We start from the raw sequence: 21101 nt of genomic DNA, 5'->3' as shown, positions 1-21101 counted from the left end.
GAAAAGTTAAACAGATCGTAGTTTAAGAACTAAGTTTAACCTTAGAACTTTACATTTGTCTTTAAAAAGTTAAATGCTTTTAAATATGGCATCCTACAGTAATTGCAAATCGTTGCTTGATAAATGCAACTTTTTTAAAAAAAAATTCTTTGTTAGTTTGTGAAACACCACCGATATCAGATTTCATCAAACTCAAATCCATTATTTCCAAACAGGCAGGAATGTCGTTGCCATTTCCTCCTCAATGATAATTTTTCTTGCAACAAGTAAAAACGTATCTTGTTTTCGATAAACATGTTGAATGGATGAATTGTTGTTGTTGAATCATGTTGAAAAGACGATTATTTCATCTTACACTGCTAATTTTCACGGCTATCAGTGTCCGAGAAACCATTTGGAAACAAAAGCTGAGTAATAATTGGCTGCTTGGAAATTTTTTTTAAACATTTTTTGGTGCATTATTTAAAGCTTATCGAGCATAAGATGGAAGTAATTATTGCATTATCTCGTGCGTGCTGTTTTGGTATAAGTGCCCCAGATGGGTCCTTTATTGTACTGGCTAAGATCTGCACTCTGACAGTAATCAATTCGAACTGGTAGCATGAAGATCCAGCCTCTTAGACATCGGTTCGGTTATCTCCTACGCTTAGAAAGTTGAAAAAAGCAGTCTTTCCTCATTTTGGGTAGAGGTAGGCAAGATTTCTGCTCAGCGTTTTAAATTCCGTTCGTGGAACAGTTTGAATATCTCTTCTGTCGCCTTATAAGGAGTTAAGTCAAAAGGAAACCTCAAACAGTTCCGGAACACATACACATTTACTTACTTATAGTATTAATGTTTAGCACTTATTACTAGTTACTGGAAGACCCGCGGTTTGTATCTCGGCGAAAGCGTAGCTGATTTTTCCCATTTCTTATTTAGAAAAATCTAGTCGTCTCTACGACTAGTTGTTCGCTTAGAAACGTAAATGAGAGTGATATTCAATGGCAAGCAAGTATACTCAAAGTATTGTTGACGTAAGTGCAGACAACTCAAATTAGATAAAATTATTATGGAAAATCTCTTTAAATATGAACATTTATATGAATCGAAATTCATGACCCGATCATATTTCTAGTAATATTTTACAGTAGCTGAATTTCTCGACTTTGCCCGGGCTTTACGCAGAGAGAAAAGGCTTCATTTAAGGTGATGGGGATAGTTTTTCGGAAATCTCATGTAGACAGTGATTTTCCTCTTATTTTACTTCAGAGTGAATTGTGCAAAATTTTACCAAGCTCGAATAAAATTGCAGATTTTATTTAGATAGAAAACAAACATTATTTCTTCAAACCTTTTAACTCAAAGCTTGAGAGTGCACGAAGTTTTTCGTTTGCACGTCCGGAATGTAAACAAACAAATTATTCGGCGTGCCGACTGTTGAGCAAGCCATGTGAAAAATATGGCGTTTACAAGTCACAAGGTGCTTCCAAGTTAATATCTGCTGTGCAAAGGTTTTGTTCCTATGCTTAGTTGATAACCATAGCAAATGTAAGCCGAATGGGATACTACAAACGCTTGAAATCTGGTAAGATTCTTTCTATGTTAATTAATCAGTTGTTTTATGATTTGGATCTTTATTGTCACGTTTCTCTTCCGTTTTCCCGCCAGAATACAAATTAGTTCGAGTTCACTTAAGATTAGGGTTTTGGATTCTAAGACAGAGTATGTTCTTCCTCTCGAGGCCACATTACTAGGATGCTAGATTTTCGGCCTTTCATCATAATCGTTGATATTGGATCTCTACGCCGTTTAAGGTGAGCCAACTTCGTATTAAATTGGATTGTACGGATGCTATTTTATTTAATCTAAATTTTACATTTGACTGACTATTACTCTAAGTTACATTGCTAGACAGGTTGGTTGATCTATAAGCATTCTGTTCATCTTAGTTTTAAATAAAAGAGTCTTTTACATCCTTCTCAAGTTTCAGTTGTTATTTTTGACTTAGCGATAATTCGCTGCCAATCTATGTAAAGTTTAGTTACAGTTTAATTGCCAAGAAAGTTTCTGAACTTAATAATCTAAGGACGTATTTGAATCTCTGTGTGTAAACTGAATCCGAGGAATGAATACATTTTCAACTGTGGCATACGCTGTGATGAAGTTGGCATCTATTACTTTCTGGAAGATTCTTCACACTGAGCCATGTCCCGTATCACAGCTTTGTCGGGTCGAATAATGTAATAAGAGATCCTTTATTAAACGTGAGCTTGTATGGCAGTATTCCTAGAGCTAAAAATTCTGTTGAGCAATTTACAACTTGCTCTGTATACATTCCTGAATCAACAAATGGATTAAGTTGCTGGGAAGCTTTTCCTGGATAAGCTTGTTATGTAATTAATGAATTAATATCTAACCTAGAATGATTATTGAAAGAGGTTAGGTTTGCTTCTTTAGCCTTTATGTCTTTTTTCGGAAATCAGTTTTCAGAAAATAAACATCCACTTTGGCCAATTTCTTCACGGTTTCCGAAATAATCGCAAAAAAGTCATACAGCGCTCACTTAAACAGTTCTAGTCAGTACTGATAGCGGGCATGCAGCAACTACGACATGAATCGAAGACGGGTTACATGATTTGAAAACTGAAATTGTGTAGAAATACTAATATTTATTTTTTGTAAGGAAAAAAATTATCAGTTCTTTGCTTAGCATGTATGACTTCCATTTATAGAGGGAAGGCAATAACGAGAACGTGAACTTAAAATTGGTGATGGGTAACCGAGATGGGTGTTGTAAATGCACCATTTTTCGAAACCTTGAGCAGACAGTGACCTCCCTTTTGCTTTGAAGGTCAAATATGCAAAAATTTTTCAAGATCGGAATAAAAGTGTAGAGTTGTATGAATGGCACTTACACTAACGGAACACTAATTTTTATATATATACGTAGATAGATAATTTAATGAATCCAGTCAGTGTAATTTCACGGTTTCAAAGCATAATTAATAATACCTAAAACGAATCTGAATTTATTGCTTTTAAATCGCTTACTTTATTAATACATAATAGAATAAATTTGAAAGAAATATTAAATATCTTACGCTCTGCTGAACGGTAACACACTTAAAAAATATTTTAATTTGGGCAGTGGCAACAAATTTCTCTTAAATTCCTGAGTTTGTTTATTAAATACTAAAGACAAATAAATATATTGAGTTTTCCTGACTGGCAATACACTTCGTTTGTAGTGATGAGTTATCTCACTAAATTTCAAACATAAATAACTCACGTTTTACAGAGTGGTAACACAAAGCTCTTAAATCACTGAGTTTTCAATCAAAAGTTCACTAAATTAACGTGACATGTATGCATATAAAAAGTGCGGAACCAGTGGGGTGGTTTTAGAAAAATGTTATGTAGACAGTGACCTTCCTCTTATTTTGAAGATCCTTGTCCAGTTTCATCGAGATCGGAATAAAACTGTAGATTAGTATGAAAGACAAACGCACCCTTCTTTACTTACTTGTATATAGAATGAAATGGCAGTAAATAAAGTTGTTTAAATGAAGAAATAAGATAAGTTAGCCAAACTAATAAGATGGTCAGATTAATAAACCTTATCATAAGCGTCGGCTAGATTTTTTTTTTTTTACGAACTACTTTGTAATTTATTGACGCGCGAGAAAAATGCAAAATAATAATTTAATAATGCAACAGATGGGTTACTCCTTATCGATTGTTAAGCACAAGGATATCAACCAGTATCTTGCGATCGACGTGTTGGACAGGTCCACTCTACAGAAATCGAGGGGACCTAAAATTTAGACCCCCCCGAAAAAAAGTCTGAAAGCTTTCAGATTTTATATTACGCCTAAAGAGGCGTGTTTTTTTAACGTTTTGTGTGTTTACCTTTATTTATTAAAAATCATGTTCCTCGCTCTTAAACCATAAAATTCAGACACAATAACACGCCGTATAAATACTAATTCAGAAGTCAAACAACAAAAATCAGCGTTATATTTACCAAATTTTCACAGGACTAGTTTCGATGGTTTTACCGAACCACCATCTTCAGCTGCAAAACCGCAAATGAGCCAGGTAGGAAATAATGATTAGATAAGATAAGAAAGCCTGGACAAGAATAAGCAAGTGGCGCCATCTGTTGGTGAAACCAGAACTAAAACGTAATTTCTTTAAAGGCCGAAGGCAAATTTGGATTGGAATCAGGATCGTTAACTAGAACAGAAAGATTTTTATGAATGTGAAATGCCTCTAGAAAAGCCAGTTCTCCAATGGAAGATGTTTTTTGAATAATTTTGGCAGCAGAAAAACTGAAAGTGTGGTTTTCGGACCAACATTGTTGAGCAACAGAAGACTTCTGTGTTTCCTTTTTTCTAACATATGCCTCATGTTCCTTGACGCGAAATTTTAAGGCTCTCTTAGTTTGGCCAATGTAAATTAAACCACACTGGCAAGGAATCCTATAAATACCCCAGGAATTCATATCCGGAATGGGGTCCTTGAGTATGGAACTCGGAATTTTATTGATGGGAGAATAAACAACCCGAAAGTTAAATTTCTGCAAAATATGTGCAACTCTATAGCTAATTGATGGAAAGAAGGGAATGACAACAGAATTTTTATAATCTCCTAAAACAAGAGTGTGCCTTTTAGTGTGTTGAGATGAGAATTTTTTAACTGCTTGATTAATAATGTTGGGTGGAAAGCCCCTGTCAATAGCTATTGCTTTTAAATAATTTAGTTCTTCATCAAGGGCTAGTTTGGAGGAGCAAACTTGAAGAGCACGGAAAACATAGGAATAAAATGAAGCTAACTTTTGTTTAGTCGGATGACATGATTTAAAGTGTGGTGGAAGGCAAACCGATGAAGGTTTACGGTAAACCGTAGTACTGAAGTTGGATGTGTTACGTGTGACCAGAATGTCGAGAAACGGAAGAGAATTGCAAGTCTCAAATTCAAAAGTGAACTGAATAGCAGGAACAATAGAATTCATTGTTGAAAGAACTCTATTTAAATCATCTTTATTACCTTCAAACAAAGTAAAAGTATCGTCTACGTAGCGGAACCATACCGGGAAGTTTAAAGTTTCAAACAATTTTGATTCATAATAATGCATGTAGATATCAGCCAGGATGGGACTGAGGGGGCTTCCCATGGCTAATCCCTCAGTTTGCTTGTAATATTTATTTTGGAAAACAAAATGTGTTTGTTTCAAACAGAGTTGAGTGAGAGAAATTAGCTCATCAATTTCGATGCAAGAGAAATGAAATTCGCGAAGTCTGGTTTCTAGACATCTTAATGCACCCTCCACTGGGACATTGGACCATATAATCCGATCCCTAAAGATCATTCACCTTCGGACTTGTCAAAAATAAAAACTGCGATCAAATCTTCGCAAATCATTTCAGGCAACTTAAAACATTCACTTATCCCATCTGTTGCGAATTGTGCCAGATTATATGCTCTTCCCAAAATTCATAAATGTGGTATTCCTTTCCGCCCTATTGTATCAAATTTAGGTACTGCCTCGTATCCATTAGCTAAATATTTAGTTTCTAGATTGTTTTAGGAGATTATAAAAATTCTGTTGTCATTCCCTTCTTTCCATCAATTAGCTATAGAGTTGCACATATTTTGCAGAAATTTAACTTTCGGGTTGTTTATTCTCCCATCAATAAAATTCCGAGTTCCATACTCAAGGATCCCATTCCGGATATGAATTCCTGGGGTATTTATAGGATTCCTTGCCAGTGTGGTTTAATTTACATTGGCCAAACTAAGAGAGCCTTAAAATTTCGCGTCAAGGAACATGAGGCATATGTTAGAAAAAAGGAAACACAGAAGTCTTCTGTTGCTCAACATTGTTGGTCCGAAAACCACACTTTCAGTTTTTCTGCTGCCAAAATTATTCAAAAAAAAAACATCTTCCATTGGAGAACTGGCTTTTCTAGAGGCATTTCACATTCATAAAAATCTTACTGTTCTAGTTAACGATCCTAATTCCAATCCAAATTTGCCTTCGGCCTTTAAAGAAATTACGTTTTAGTTCTGGTTTCACCAACAGATGGCGCCACTTGCTTATTTTTGTCCAGGCTTTCTTATCTTATCTAATCATTATTTCCTACCTGGCTCATTTGCGGTTTTGCAGCTGAAGATGGTGGTTCGGTAAAACCATCGAAACTAGTCCTGTGAAAATTTGGTAAATATAACGCTGATTTTTGTTGTTTGACTTCTGAATTAGCATAAAATTCAATTCAACAGCAATATTACAATATATTTAAAATAGCATAGCTTTAGAATTTCCGATGCACAGTCTCACTTGCTGGAGATAATTTTTTTCCCCCTTGTACCGTGTTGCCATTGCTCACTTTGAAATCGTTGAGTTTCTTAATCAAAAACTTATAAATGCTTTACAAAATATGAAATAGATAATAAAACAAATTCCAAATTCCAACGTACGTCACGTTACCCAAAATACATTATTCACGAGACGTACGTTATTGAAAATTTTATGGATCTAGGTAACGTTGTTTTATCACAGTGCGTGAAACATCCATACATTTATGCAGATTCTTCATTATTTAATTTCTTTAAAAATAATACAGGGCTCTAATACTAATTGGTAACAATTAAAAAAGCGATTCGGCGTTTATAGTGAATCGACGCAAAATACCAAAACGAAATTAATATCTGGGAAAATTCTGGGAAAATTTCTGGGAAAATTGTTTCTTTGCGCTAATAATCTTAGTTATAAGTACTGAAAATGTGGTCCTCAGGCATTTTAGTTACATGTGGACTAAATCATAATATAATAATAATAATAATAATAAAGTAAATAAAGGAATAATTCAATAATTATTTTTATTGTTTAAATATTGAATTAAAGGTTTATTTTAGTGAACATATTATTTTTATATTAATTCTTTATTACACTTCTGTTTCTTCCATCAGGTTCACCGGAATGTAAATTAGGTGAGATTTAAAACGAGCGAGAGTGTTAATTTCGTGAATCGCTCACATGGCCACATGCGCTTAAACGGATATTTTCTAGAATTTGTTAATATTTATCTTAGAAGAGTTAGTTTTAAAGTTGTGCATAATTTGGAGCCAGGTTAATAGAAATTAAATTTATTATTTGCATGATAACCATTTAACGTTTAACATTCTAAGACTGCTAGAATCGTTCGATAAATTTGCTACATCGTCAATTGTCCTGCAAGTCACATTGTGAATAAACTTTTAGCTTTACTCTTGTTTGCGCTCTTTAGATTCTAGACTAAGGATGATAAGTCGTTCGCAGTACAGAAAGGTTAAACAAGCGTGTGGTTTAGGAGAGAATTAGGTTTACCTTACAGAGCAAGAGTAATTTATTTTAAGTAGCTACATTTTACAAATAAGAACCTATTACATTTTAACGAATAGCAACTCTAATTGCTGCCATTTCTTATACATTATTTATACAAGCTTAAATATTTTAGATTGATGTTTCACCACATTTATTTTACCGCTTTCCAATAAAAATAATTTGACGAATTTCATCCGAGAAAGAGGTATTTTTTGTGAAATCTGTAGGCGAGGAAATTTGCATATTACTTAGAAAAGGAATTCTCTTGTCATCTGCTAGTCTTCATAAATATGAAATTTTTTTTTAGTTGCTCAGTTTCTCAAGCAATTGTGAAAACAGTTCCTATCAGTTTACTGACCCTTGTTACGTTCCGTGGGGTCTGTTCTTATGATCCCTCCTCCAGGTGAAATATAGAAAAAATTTCCAATATAATCAGCAGTTAGCCTGTTTCACACCTTCATTCTTGTTAGCAGTTAACCTCCGATCACGGTTTGGCGTGACCTTTAAAAACCACCAAGTGGGACAAGATATTTCAACAGATTGTTTACCCCGAGAAAAGTGGATGAGTCCTTGTGCCATTTTGTGGGCGATTTTAGCACCTTTCGAGTATAATTATGAAGTGGGTGCGGGTCGCGGACCGCTTTTGTTTTTGGAAGATGTTCTTCTCACCCCTCCTTTTGAAAATTTCTCTTCTTATTCCTTTGAAACCCTGACCTTACTTCCTCGAATACCTTTATTTATTATTTATTATTTTTTTTTTTTCATGTTTAAAATTATTTTCTGTTTCGTTCTATTTTCAAACTGAAATTAAGTACAGCTGGCATCACATTATTCTCTTTGGCAATACATTTTGAACCTTGCAGAAAATACCTTAAAGGAGTCGCTTTATATATCGGGGATTTTCATTTGTTCTTACTCTAGATGAACACACCATAAAATGCAACAATGACATAACGTCTTGTAAAATGTTTAACAAGAACGAGAAAAGGTCTTATAGGGCGACACATGGTTGTATGCAAATGTGGTTTGCTGAAGATGTTCTACAAGAAAGACAGACTGAAGTAAAACGTTTTACTTTATAAGCATCTTTTGTTAAAACATATTTGAAGTTTATGTTTTAACATAAAAATTAAGCAATACATTTTCCAATAAACCGTGCATGTAAGATAGGCATTATTTTCTGGAATGCATTTTAAACAAAGCAAAACAAAAAGCTAGTTTTATATTCTGAACAATATAGTATAGCTGTAAATGCCAAAGGAAAGAATATTATTACAATACTGGAGCATTGAGTTAAAACTCACAGTATATGTTTTGGAGGATAAACATTCCTTTTTCCTCCAGTGAAAAGTAGCAGACAACGTGGAGAAAGAGAGCACAGCAGAGACTACAGCAGTGTCCTTTGTCGTGCGAGGAAATACGCAGAACCGTCTAATGACAGAAAAAAAGAGGGAAAGTAAACTGCGAATTACTACCACCGACTAAATTTTCAAAATCAAGAAGCTATCTCTTTTGCTATTTTTATTACATACGTTTTTTTTTTTTTTTTTTTTTTTTTTTTTTTTTTTTTTTTTTTACATTACTTTTAAATGTTTTACATTCTCATTGAAGATAAGTTTATATCATGTGAGACAAATGTACAAGAATCATTGTGGAGAAGTCATATTTCGATTTTTCTCAAAACAAAGCGAGCGAAAAAACGAGTTTTGAAACAGATTTTTCGCGAATAAACAACTTTGAGGTTCGCGAGTTTGACGCGAAAATCGTAGTACAAACAGTATGTTTATAAAAAGGAGTGCCCGAAAATACGAACTATAATTTAACCAAAGAAGGAAGATTTTGATGAATATGAAGATAATCTAACTCACTAATTAGAATCAAGATATCCTAATTTGCCAATTTAAAAGGATTTCGTAAAACGATTAAAGAAATGTTACATCTCTTTTAAGCCCTAGGACAAACTGCCATCTCTCTAAACTTCTATATTTAGCGTTTCTATTAATTGGATCCAAAACATGAGCTTATCTCCCGCTTTCCGAAAACCTGAAGTGAATAAGGTCGAAGTTTGTTGCTTGCTTTTTAAGATACCATTCGGCATTAATTTAGAGATCTTTGTCATGGTATACACCACGAGCCAAGCAGTAAAATTGCAGAATATTGGTAACTTTACTGGCGAACAGACCAGCTGCATGAGAATTTAAGCGGGTTTCCTCATGTGAAACCATTTTCTCTTAAAATGTCCTCCACGAGGGCACCCCTTTTCTTAGACGGATAGCTCTAGTATAATCTGTCTTAGTCCAAATAATACAATCGATCACTTATGGCGATTGTATTATTTGGAGTATTTTTCAATTCATGGCAGCATTGACGAAGTTAGTGTGTTCTGCTTTAAAACTGATTTTAATTATCTACCACTAGCAGCTACGCGGCCAGCCTTCGTCTGGCTTTTAAATGTACCGGAAAAATGCCTGAAGGGAATACTAAACGTTAAATTTAAAAACCGCGCAGAATTTTACTCTGCAGGGAAAAAAAAAAAAAAAAAAATGTTTCAGATTTTAAATTACGTCGAAAGGGACGTTTTTTTTAATCTTTTGTGTGTTACCTTTATTAAATATCATGTTCTTTGCACTTAAACCATAAAATTCAGTTCTACAGCAATGTCGCAAAATAATTTTAAAATGAGCATATCTGTAGAATTTCCGATATAGAGTTCCGCGCGCTGGAGATAAAAAGGGCTTTTTTTCCCGTACAGTGTTGCCATTGCTCGCTTTTAAATCGTTGATTTTTTTGATCAAAAATTCGTTAAAGTTTTAAAAAATATGAAATCGATAATAAAACAAATTCCAAATTTCAAATTTGGGATTTTCGATGCCCATATTCGCAGCAGAATTACGTCATTCAAAATTGGATGGTTCTAGGTACCGTTGTTTTATCATAATGCGAGAAACATACATACATTTATGCAGATTCTTCATTATTTAATTTCTTCAAATATAATACAGGGCGATAGTATTTGGTGGCAAAGATTTGAAATGTGATACGCCGTTTAGAGTTCCGACGCAAAATCGAAAAACAAAAACAGCAGTCCTTCAGTGACAAAGCCCCTTTGGACTAAGCCCACAAATTAAAAAAAAAAAAAAAAAGTATTACATATAACAAAATTATAATGAAATAAGCAATATCCCTTAATACAGATATTATCCTAATAAATAAATTAACCAACTTCCCGTTGCCTTCTCTCAACAAACGTCCAGTATCCAAGAGAAACATTAAATTTAAAAAACTGCACAGATTTATCGACCTCATTTTTCCAAGTGCCAACAGTGCTGATTTTCAACAGTCAGCAGTCCAGTATACAAGTGAATGAAAAACTGCTGCCAAAACCACATTTCTAAAAGAATGAAACAATTCAAAATGATGCACTAAAATCGAAAAGATAAAATTAAAAAAATCTTATTCGAATTTTGAAAAATTGCTTCGAGGTGCACCTATATATACCAAATTTCGTATTCCTGGGTGTATTAACTTACGCACAGCACGAACAGACTCTTTCTTCTTATATATATGCGGCTTAAGTGTTTGTCACCGACAGTTTATTGGTTGCTTGCGTAACTGTACTAGCCAATGGGGTGAAGTTGCCACGGCATTCAAATAGTCCATATACACTGATACCATACATGCAGTTATCATTGTTTCAATTAAATTATCATGGTATTTAAGAACATTTAAAAATTTTTAATTCATACAATTGTTGCTTATTATGCATTTAACTATATTTACATATGAATTACCTAGTAGAAACTTGCAAACGTAGAGAAATTAAAGACGAAACCATCTAACGAGCTGTGCGTAGTACATCTCCTCAGGTAGGTTTACTCAAACTCCTATGCTAAATATCCTTTCGCGTAAAGAGTTTAAAATTTTGCCCGATTTTATTCCGACATTGTATTTTAAACAGAATTTTCAGCTGAACGCAAATTGAGCGTGTCAGGGGGAACGTGAACATTTGTTTGCATTAGCAAACATATCTTTTTGAAATGGTTTACAACTGAACGCAAGAGTTCGTGAGTTCCTGTTCAAGAGTTCGTGAAAGAACGGACGTAAAGTTAAAAATAATTGATGGTCCTCTGCAAGATCTGCAAGGTCCTCTGCAAGGCGAGCTTAAAACGGATGGAAAGATCTACACAAGAAATGTTGTGCACAAAGAGAGCTTTGGCATGTGAATTAACATTTTATTACTTAAATCATTTTTATTTATTCAGCTAGCTGTGGTTATTAAGAAATGTACCGCTAGTGGTTTCCTTCATTGCACTCTACTTTAAGCAATTAAGCAAGTAGAAGGGGGAATCCCCGTGGGGCAGTAAGCAAAGGGGTGTCCTAGCCGCCTGCCCTGGGTAATTCAGTTTGAATTAGCAGACATCTTTGCACAAATCATTTTAATTACAATTTATAATATCTTGAACAGCGGTCATTTCGTATGACTGCCGGACTTTCTAGTTTATATGTAGAGATTAACATGGGCCATGCTTTTGACTGGTGAGGGAATTCTCTTGCATTAGGACGCAACATTAACCATGGAACCATCCGTAAAAATGTCAATACAGTTCTTCCGAAAAAAGATACTTTTCTCCAAATATGCAGATAAAGTATTAAACATATTTATTTCTCTGCTTATCTCAAATAATTCTTTACACCAGAGGAAGTTTTTTTGAATTTTTCTCTCATTAACAGATATTACAAATGCTAAAGCATGACATTTGTTGGTTAAATCTGTAGATGGAAAAACTGAATTGAAAAAATTGCCATTTTTTTTCTGTTTATTACGCAAAATCTCTTCAACATAATGTGACATACCACTCATTCGTCGATTTACTGCATTGTTCGAAAGTGCAGTATTCTTCAGTTTTTCTTACTTTCTCCCAACATTTTACTCACTGTAATTTTACATGTGGGCATTATCAGAATCTCACTGACTGTGTGACTATTCCTTTTCTGTGCAATAAGTTTGCTACCAAATAATTGCTTCTTGAGCCTTTTCACTAAATCTGAATGTGTTTACGAAAGCTGTACTCTGTTAATTTTGAGATTTTAAGAGAGTTTTAAAATAATCAGCAGTTTTATTTTTTATATTGGCATAATTTGTCGTAAAATGGCTGCTCAATTTTGTTGGAGTCATTGCTTCAACAAACACAATGGAAGAAGACATTCTGCATCACCAATCCATGGAAACCCATTGATAAATAACTTTCAATGTAACGACGAACCTTTTTTGCATATCTTTCTTTAACAGACTTTTGAAATTTTATATGAGATTCCAAATTTTCATCAGTAGTCTCTTCTGATGGTTAAAATCTATAAAAGAGTTTAATAAAAGAATTTTAAAATGACAATAAAAAATTCGAATACAATACTAATAAAATAGTAGTAAGATAAAATAAACTAAATAATAGCAAACTAAAATACGCAGTAGCATTCTGTTTAACCAATCCAAGATCCTATACTTCTCGCATCAAAAAATAGTATGCAATATCACTAGATTTTAGTCCGTGATAATTGAAAAGCTGGTTTTGGCTGTTCAACTAGCTATATTAGTTTAGACTCGTGTTACATGCATAGCTTTGCAATACCAACGTATAGTTTAACGAAGATTGCTAAAGATTAGTTAGACTCGTGTTGCACGCATAACCTTGCAATGCCAACGTACAGTCTTGACGAAAATTTCTAAAGAATAAGTTAATCTCCTTCCATTAATAAAGAAATTTTTAATACAGTTGAACTGGTTCCGCAGAAACAAAGAAATTCACACATGTGTTGACAACGTCTGGCGAGTCTAACCGAGGACAGCCGAACAGCCAAAGGCAGCTTTTTAATTATCAGCGGTTAGACTCTTGTCACAGTTACACCCACTTCTCCCACCGACGTGACCCGAATACAATGAGTAATCAGGAAAAATTGTTTACCCTTTTAATGACGTACGTTTTATTCCCATATTTATTGCGGAACCGTAGGATTCCCGGTAACTCTGGTTGGGAAACGCTGGCCAGAGTGATGGTCTGGGCCATCATTGGATATGATGGGCGATCTCGTCCGCTAGGAATTGAAGGCATTCTCATCAGCAACAGCTACAATAGGGATGTCGTTGAGCTGGAAGTTGTGCCCTTCATTCAGCGCATTCCTAGAGGTGAGGTTTGTTTTGATAGAACCATTCCCGTCCACATAAACTAGAAGTTTTTATGATTTCTTCTTAACTCGGCAGGTATCTCTTCTTACTTTTCCTGCTTGTTCACCAGATGTGTCGCCTATTAAACGTGTCCAAAACAGAGTTGGATGATTCAGTCCGGAACTGATTTAATTTCACTGAGCGAATTTACTCCGATTCCAGTAAACGGAGTTGTAACTTGTAGCGTTGCGTGCCTCCAACTTGCACGCAACCAAGAGGTGACTGTTGAAACTGGATAAATGACAGAGTCTTGCTAAGGGTTTAAGTCTCTTTTTATTCAACGTAATAAATTACAAGTGCGTGCTCTTGACGCTCACAAACTACGCCAACTCGGCGGTAAAATAAAAATAATAACCTGAAAAGAAACTAATGACAAGACTCTAAATACGAGGCTCTCTAAAAGTAACTAACCTCACCGCGTTTTACAATACCGCTGCTAATTCAGCAAACTTGAAGATCACGTTGAACGATTAACAATACTTCCAGGCAAGCACACAGGCCGAAACGCGGGGTTCTTCAATTTCTGGCTAACTACCTCCGCGCTCGTGAAGTAAGAACAGCACACCTCGAACTCGTTTCCTTTCTATTTAACTCAGAATACTTCCGCTGATAATTTGAATCCTTGCGCGTTCTACTAAAATTTACATACTCTGGCATTGGCAGTTCCAGGGGAAAGTAAGGCTTGACAGGAAAGGTAGTTTAAACTTAAAATAAATGTTAGTTAAAATAAATATAAACCCTACAAACTCATTTACTGTTCTCAGACATCTGTTGTTGGAAGTGGGCCTGGAATAGAGATACGTTATTATTTCATGAACTGATTCATTATACCGAGCGAACGAACTCCTGACTCGTGATAAACTAGCAAAAGTAAGTTGGAAATGTGTCAATAAAGTTTGATTCCCATTTTAGAGTATTTAACCTTCCATATTAAACGTGAGTTTAATTTTTATCATTTCTCAACTTTTTTTAAAAATTGTTTATTCTAGAATGCTATTGTTAGTTCGGTGTAGAAAGATGGTTCTAGGGAAGCTCAAATATACAGTTGAAAGAAATCAGTTCAGGCAGTTAGCGTTTTGATTGAGTTGATTCTTCCGATTCCACGGCTCGCTCAATCCTTTTTGCTCTTAGCTTCTTGCTATCCGGTCGCTATCCCACTGCTCGTTCGATTCTATCCGCTCTTAGATCCCTTCTCACTAATCGCTTTTGATTCCATCCTCGTTTCGGATATCATCAAGGTTATTGTTAGTGAGTGGTTTAATCATAGAAAGTAACTGATTCATTTCAGCGAGCGGTTCTGACCGATCTCATAAAAGAATGTTTTGTCTATCCGTAATCTAGGATTCCATGCACAGGTAATTCGTTCATAACACTCGTATCGATTCAGCTTTGGGCTGCACTAGTAGCAATGCGAAGTGCTGTTCTTTAGGCATACATTAAAAAGGTTTTTGATTCAGTGTCACGGCGTGTAGAAGTTCTTACTGCAGCTTATGATGGCTTCATCAAATACTGACTTGTATTTAATATTTTTGTAGTACTTTGCAAATTTAATCGTTTCTTTGTTAACTACAAGTAGTGTGTGGAATGAGTTTTACTCAATTCCGATTGTTTTCTCAGAATGTAGCAATTTTCACAAACAGGAACATATGTAATTGCAGTAAGAAGATGCAATTAATAAATAAAATTCTCTGATTTACACTGAATAAATACTTAATCGCAAACAGCAAAATCAGGTTATTATGATCTATGAAATATCCGAATCATTTGTGGCCGCCATTTAATCCGGTCACTCGATGTTTACTTTATATGAACATGACAGAAGATTCGTAAATTCGTAACTTTCTTTTGTCAAAACAATGCTGAGAGAAGCTACTAAAAAGTGAAGTAACTTGAAAGTTCTTACTAAGCTTCTAAAATAGAATAGCTTCTAAATGCAAGATACAAAAATTTCATGACATTCGATGGGTAATTACCGACTTATAATTCACGCCGCAGTTGATGCTAATCACAAATGTGCCTGTGCCTTCAGAGTTACGAAAGCGGATTCCCTGCGGGAGGTGAACAAATCAGGTGAATTCCCAGGTACGCTTTGCTCAGCATTACTTTGAATGATGTAGGTTTATCTCCCCCCTGCTAATGTCATCGATCAAACTCCTAACTGTTGATGACACAAGCGCATTTAACAGCGGCTTGGATTTGTGCCTCGGCTGATGTTGTTATCTATCGCTAGTTGTCGGCGCAAATAGTAGAATGTGGGATGGAAATTATCACCGTTTCAATCATTTCTAGGTATTCATCTTTCATATAAACGCATATTTTATAATTAGTCTGTTGCTAGTAAGTCAGCATTTGTTTAATACGGCAATAAATAATTCAGCCAGAAGAGTAAAAGATCGATGAAGAAGAAGTTTGCTTGACAAACCATTAAAGGACATTGAATACATTAAATCAGGTCTTACCACTTAGGCTTTATCAATTGCATTTATTCTTATTTTATAAAAAAATTATATGTTGTGGTTTTGGATACTGTAGTGACACTGTTTAAAATCGTGTATAAATAGCGCAATATGGGAATTACATATTTAGCTACGAAACAAGTTAAAAAAATGATACTCAATGAAATTTTAAGTTCTAACGGAATAGAGAATGGGGATGAAAAGGAGGCATCAAATGACGCTTTCAAACAAATAGATGCTGAAAGTGATTGAGGCAGTGTCTTTAAACGAGACTGAATTAAAACTACACAGTTATTCGATAGTAAAAGTCAAAGGAGAGTAATAAAAGGCTAGACTCAGGAATGGAATGACGCTTTCAAACAAATAGATGCTGAAAGTGTTTGAGGCAGTGTCTTTAAACGCAGACTGAATTAAAACTACACAGTTATCAGCTACCGAATGTCAAACGAGTAATAAAAGGCTAGAGAAACACAAAAATTAATTTAAATGTATTTTTCATAATATCTGAATTTCCGAATTACTTAAGTATAACTTAAGTATAACTGCGATTCCGAAGGTAATCGCAGTTATACTTAAGTAATCAATATCATTGAAACGGAGGGAATGTGTGGTATAATCTTGACAGATCTCAAACGTTTTGTCATTTTCCGCAATCTCCCGTCCAAATTGGAAGATTCGTGGTTCTAATCCCGCCGAGAATACAGTTAATTTTTTGTGTTTTCTGGTTCAAAATAGTTAATCGCCCCTGTAGCATCTCGTACTTCAAAATAAGGAAAATTCAAAGAATTATCACATTCCCACGGGCGTGTTCGCGTGGTTAATTAGTAACTGGCAACTGGAAGATCTGATATTCAGACAAGGGCACAGCTATTTTTTCATAAAAAGTTACTAATATTGCTTAGTAAAATCTAATAGTCTCTGCACAATCAAATTCTCATAGATCTAGTTTCAGAAAAATAATTTTACCCAAATTCTCGTAACAAAATCAAAGGGTTTAGATGCATTGTATTTCTTGATTTTATTGTACCGGTTACGCAAGATAGAACGTATATTTTTAGCTACAGCATTCGTAACTGAGATTATTATATATGTAAAGAAAAAATCTGTAAAAAGGGCATTTTTCTTTTTGTTTTGTATAGAAATCGCAATCACGCATGTCAGAAGTTTAAAACAAAGCGAATTGCTCTAAATTTTGAAACTGTTTCATTTTGAACCTAGCATTATTTTTAATGAAACTGAATAAAAGTAACATTTTAGGACAACATTATAGAAAAAGATGCATGAAATTTTTAAGTAAATCAAGTCTACGTGTAAAAAAAATGAGAACAAGTTGTAGAGACATTAGGTGCTTTTTGGAAGCAGGAGATATAAAAAATGAGCAGTGCCCCTCGCTCAGAATCGAACCACGGACTTCTCGAATACGCGCCGAGCGTGCTGACCACTGCACTACAAAGGCATGCTAAGAAGGTTGGAGAAATACCTTCTGCAGTAACTAAAACAATCAAAAATGTCCAAGACAAACAAACTGACAAAAGCACGATTTCTCTGGAATTTCATTAGAAACCAACTATCTCTGAATAGTAATTCTGATTCTTTTCATTGTTTGTTGCGTGCTTCTCAAATACATGCAGCTCTCATGAGCAATTTTAGGATAATCTGGAGTTGATAGTGAGAAAACGTTGCTATATTATCATAAATTTAAATCCTGACGTCATACGTATACGTGTATTAATCAGAAGTGCCAAATGTGTTTCCTGGTTTGGCAGCAAAAAATTATCTACTAATTTGTTGTTGTTTGAAAAGAATAAATTGATTTCATTCATGTTGAAATGTTTTTATGCTTTTTCTTTTCAAGTATACACAGAAATTATAAATTTTTTGTCGCAGCCCGCTAGTTTATATATGTTGTAAAAAATTCTAGTCATTTTCAGAGGTGGTCATCTACGAGGAGATTCACTGTATTTAAAACGAGTTCTTCAAAAGGAATTTGCTATGATAGTATTAGGCTATCGTAAATTATTTCCACGTGAAAACTTTTGCATTTGCTTAGTTAAGAATAGACGGGGGTTATTCAAGACGCAAAGTGCCTAGTTTTTATTGGATTGTTTGACGGAGGAGATATTGTAAGAAATATTTATAGAAGTAGTCACATTCTGTTTTACAAGAAAATGTCCTTCTCGAAGTCAAAACAAAACATGTTCTTCAAGACGTAAAAAAGTGGAAATCATTCTTATCTGCATTAAAAAAACGGAAAGAAACTTATTAAAATTAAGGAAGATATTATTTTATATTTTTGTAAAACAAACGTTTATTTTCACTATAATTCAACTGAATAATTTATTAATGTAAAATATTAATTGGAGTTCAGTCAACAATGGCTCATGGTGTAAGCAAAGAAAATAGGCTTTTATATACAATACATAATTGTTGTTTCATACATGTTTACGGGCTATATATTTTCGGAACATTATATGCTAATCTAAGTCGTACTTACTAAATTGATTAGCAGATTTAAAAACCTGTATAAGGTTATCGTATTTTAGTCAACGAAAAGAATAAAATAGAAACATCCAATAAACCCACCGAGATTTAATTTTACTTGACTCTAAAAAGAGGAACAAGCAATTTGGCTGGAGTTCTGTATGTCTGGAATGTTCGTGACTGGAGTTCTACTACTCCTTGTAAATTTTCAGCTCCGGTAAAATTGATCTTAGAAACTACATTCATTCCTTTAACGAAGTCTCTTTACTTCCCTTGTTAAGTAGTTTGATATGCGATACTTTTTTCGCGCTACATGGTGTGGGGGAACAACACCTGAATGCAGTACTAAAGATTAGACTCCGCCATGTCAGTAGCGTCCGCGCATGCAGGGCGCTTCAATTATACCAATGATAAAAATCGGATACTACACTTTGCGTAATGAGAGAATGGGGATAAATTAGGCTCTGCCCTGCCTTTGAAAGCGAACACCGTGGGGGATGATAGGAATATCAGCAGGTAATCACGAGGGATGCAGCGCGATCGATTGTATCTACGATGAGAAGGAACTTCTGCTTGATGGATTGGCTGCAGTTCCCAGAACTCGAAATATCATAGTCACCACTGGTAAAAGGGATTCGGTTAGTTTTCTGCACAGCGTTTTGATTGATCTGTTGTCAAGATGTTTGGCTAATGCACCCCTGCAGGCGGGTACGAATCTTACATGCTTTTTTTTGCAACTGGGCATAAGATACAACGAAACGGTCAACGAATCAAAATGTAATGAATTTTACTGGACCGGCATCCAAATTCATTGAAAAATGTTGTTCTTGAAATCGAGACATATTAAAGTAGCTACATAAATATAAGAGTTGGGACGAATCCTAAATTTAAAAAAAAAAAAAAAAAAAAAAAAATTCCAAATCTTAAAAGACTCTCGAAACTTTCAAATATGACTACTGTTATTAATCATAATAATAAAATATTTTTTAATGTCAAGCACTTTTAAAAATTAAAAATATGAAATCTAGTTTAGTGAAGAAATAATTTAAGAATATGGTTTCTTAAAAATTCCTGTTTATTTATTAGAAAATGAAAATGAAATTTAAAAAAAAATGAATTAATGTTAATTTTGTAGAATAAACAAAAATTAGTTAAGTCATTTTCTCAGTATAATTTGATAAAAAACAGGCATGTTTAAAATGCACTAAAATTGCTGCAACATGAAGGAAACCAATAAGCAGCCTTATATTTATCATGTAAATAGATTATAATGGAAGGATGACATGATTCAACTGGCAGTACGGGTATTGCAGTCCATGAGGCTTCAATTCTATGTCGAAGTCCTTTGTCGTACTAGTTGACGGTGTTATTGTATCAGTCAGTTAATGACCAAACATTTCCACTTGAGGAGAAATTTGGTGAACGCTCAGGGAAAAGTAGGAGGTAAGTGTCCTGTGTTTTGAAGGAATATAGTGGTGAGAGAGTGGGTATCTCACAATAGGGCAATTCGCAATGTGGCCAACGAAGTCACGGGCATAAGGTTTCAATAATCTAATGGTGTCTCGTCAAAGTACCGGATATGCGGACTAGAGGTGAAAGGGATATGTACCCAGTGATACTTTCAACATCAGAGATGGGCAAACTACGGCCCGCCGGAAGGTTCTATCCGGCCCACGGATAGAATTTTAATTTGCCGGTCCGAGGCAAATTAAAAGAATTTTATATTATATAACCGTCTTCTTTTCTACTTTGTTTAAATATTATTTTTTTCTAAAGAACTGATGATTTTTGAAAAAAAGTACTTTTGCACTTTCTCTATTTTCGTTCTACAAAACATAAACTGACGGAAATAGCAAGCATAGACAGCTTTCAATCGGCAAAGTGTTAAAAGCGGAAGATCTTTATTAGTTACAGCTGCAGATTGGCGCCAACAAGCGTTATCTCTTTCTCGGGAAGCAAACATATGGGAATCCAATATAGGTGAATTAGACCTCTTATAAAAACTTAATCTTAAAACTTAATCGATTTGCTGGGTAGCTAGGTAAGAACGACTTGTCTCATTTCCTGAAGTTAAATTCAATACCCTCAGTAAATGAAGAGAAGCTTAAGAATTATGAAGATGGCTTAAAAAAACTGCATTTTGAGTTCGAACGAAGATTTCAAGATTTCAGTGCCATTCAAACAGAATTGGATATTTTTACCATGCCTTTCAACGTAAATTGTGAAGCAGTGATGTCAGATTTGCAGCTTAAATTAATTGAGTTGCAATCTAACAATCATCTCAAGCAGTTGTTTCTAAATATGCCAAAGTTAGAGTTTTACAAATTGTTATCAAAATTAAGTTTCCCAAATTTAATATCTCACGCCCAGAAAAGTAGTGCTATATTTACTTCATCTTATATATGTGAAGAAGTGTTTTCAACTAAGAACCTTAGAAAGAACTATTTCAGGAGTAGACTGACAGATGAGCATTTAGCCTCGTTCCTTAGAATCAGTACATCTCACTTCGAACCTCGATATAAGGAACTTATAAAAATGAAATGGCAATTTCTTTCACTTCATTAACATATTTAAATTGTAATACTTGTATATGTTAAT

The 21101-nt window shown here is 34.5% G+C and overlaps 1 long non-coding RNA gene across 1 annotated transcript in view; it reads right to left on the bottom strand.

Annotated features, from left to right (window-relative positions):
- Positions 1 to 11262: 11262 nt before the first annotated feature.
- LOC146997528 (uncharacterized) overlaps positions 11263 to 21101 on the bottom strand; it is an 83763-nt gene continuing 73924 nt past the window's right edge. Inside the window, exon 3 of the long non-coding RNA XR_015040485.1 lies at positions 11263 to 12698. This is a non-coding gene — a long non-coding RNA (uncharacterized LOC146997528). The remainder of the gene's footprint in view (positions 12699 to 21101) is intronic.

Source organism: Stegodyphus dumicola, chromosome 4, assembly GCF_044657685.1.
Source record: "Stegodyphus dumicola isolate Sdum_Otavi_A_Nest chromosome 4, ASM4465768v1".
Lineage (NCBI taxonomy): Eukaryota > Metazoa > Arthropoda > Arachnida > Araneae > Eresidae > Stegodyphus > Stegodyphus dumicola.
Note: the sequence above shows the minus strand (reverse complement) of the source record. Positions and strands in the feature narration are given on the sequence as shown.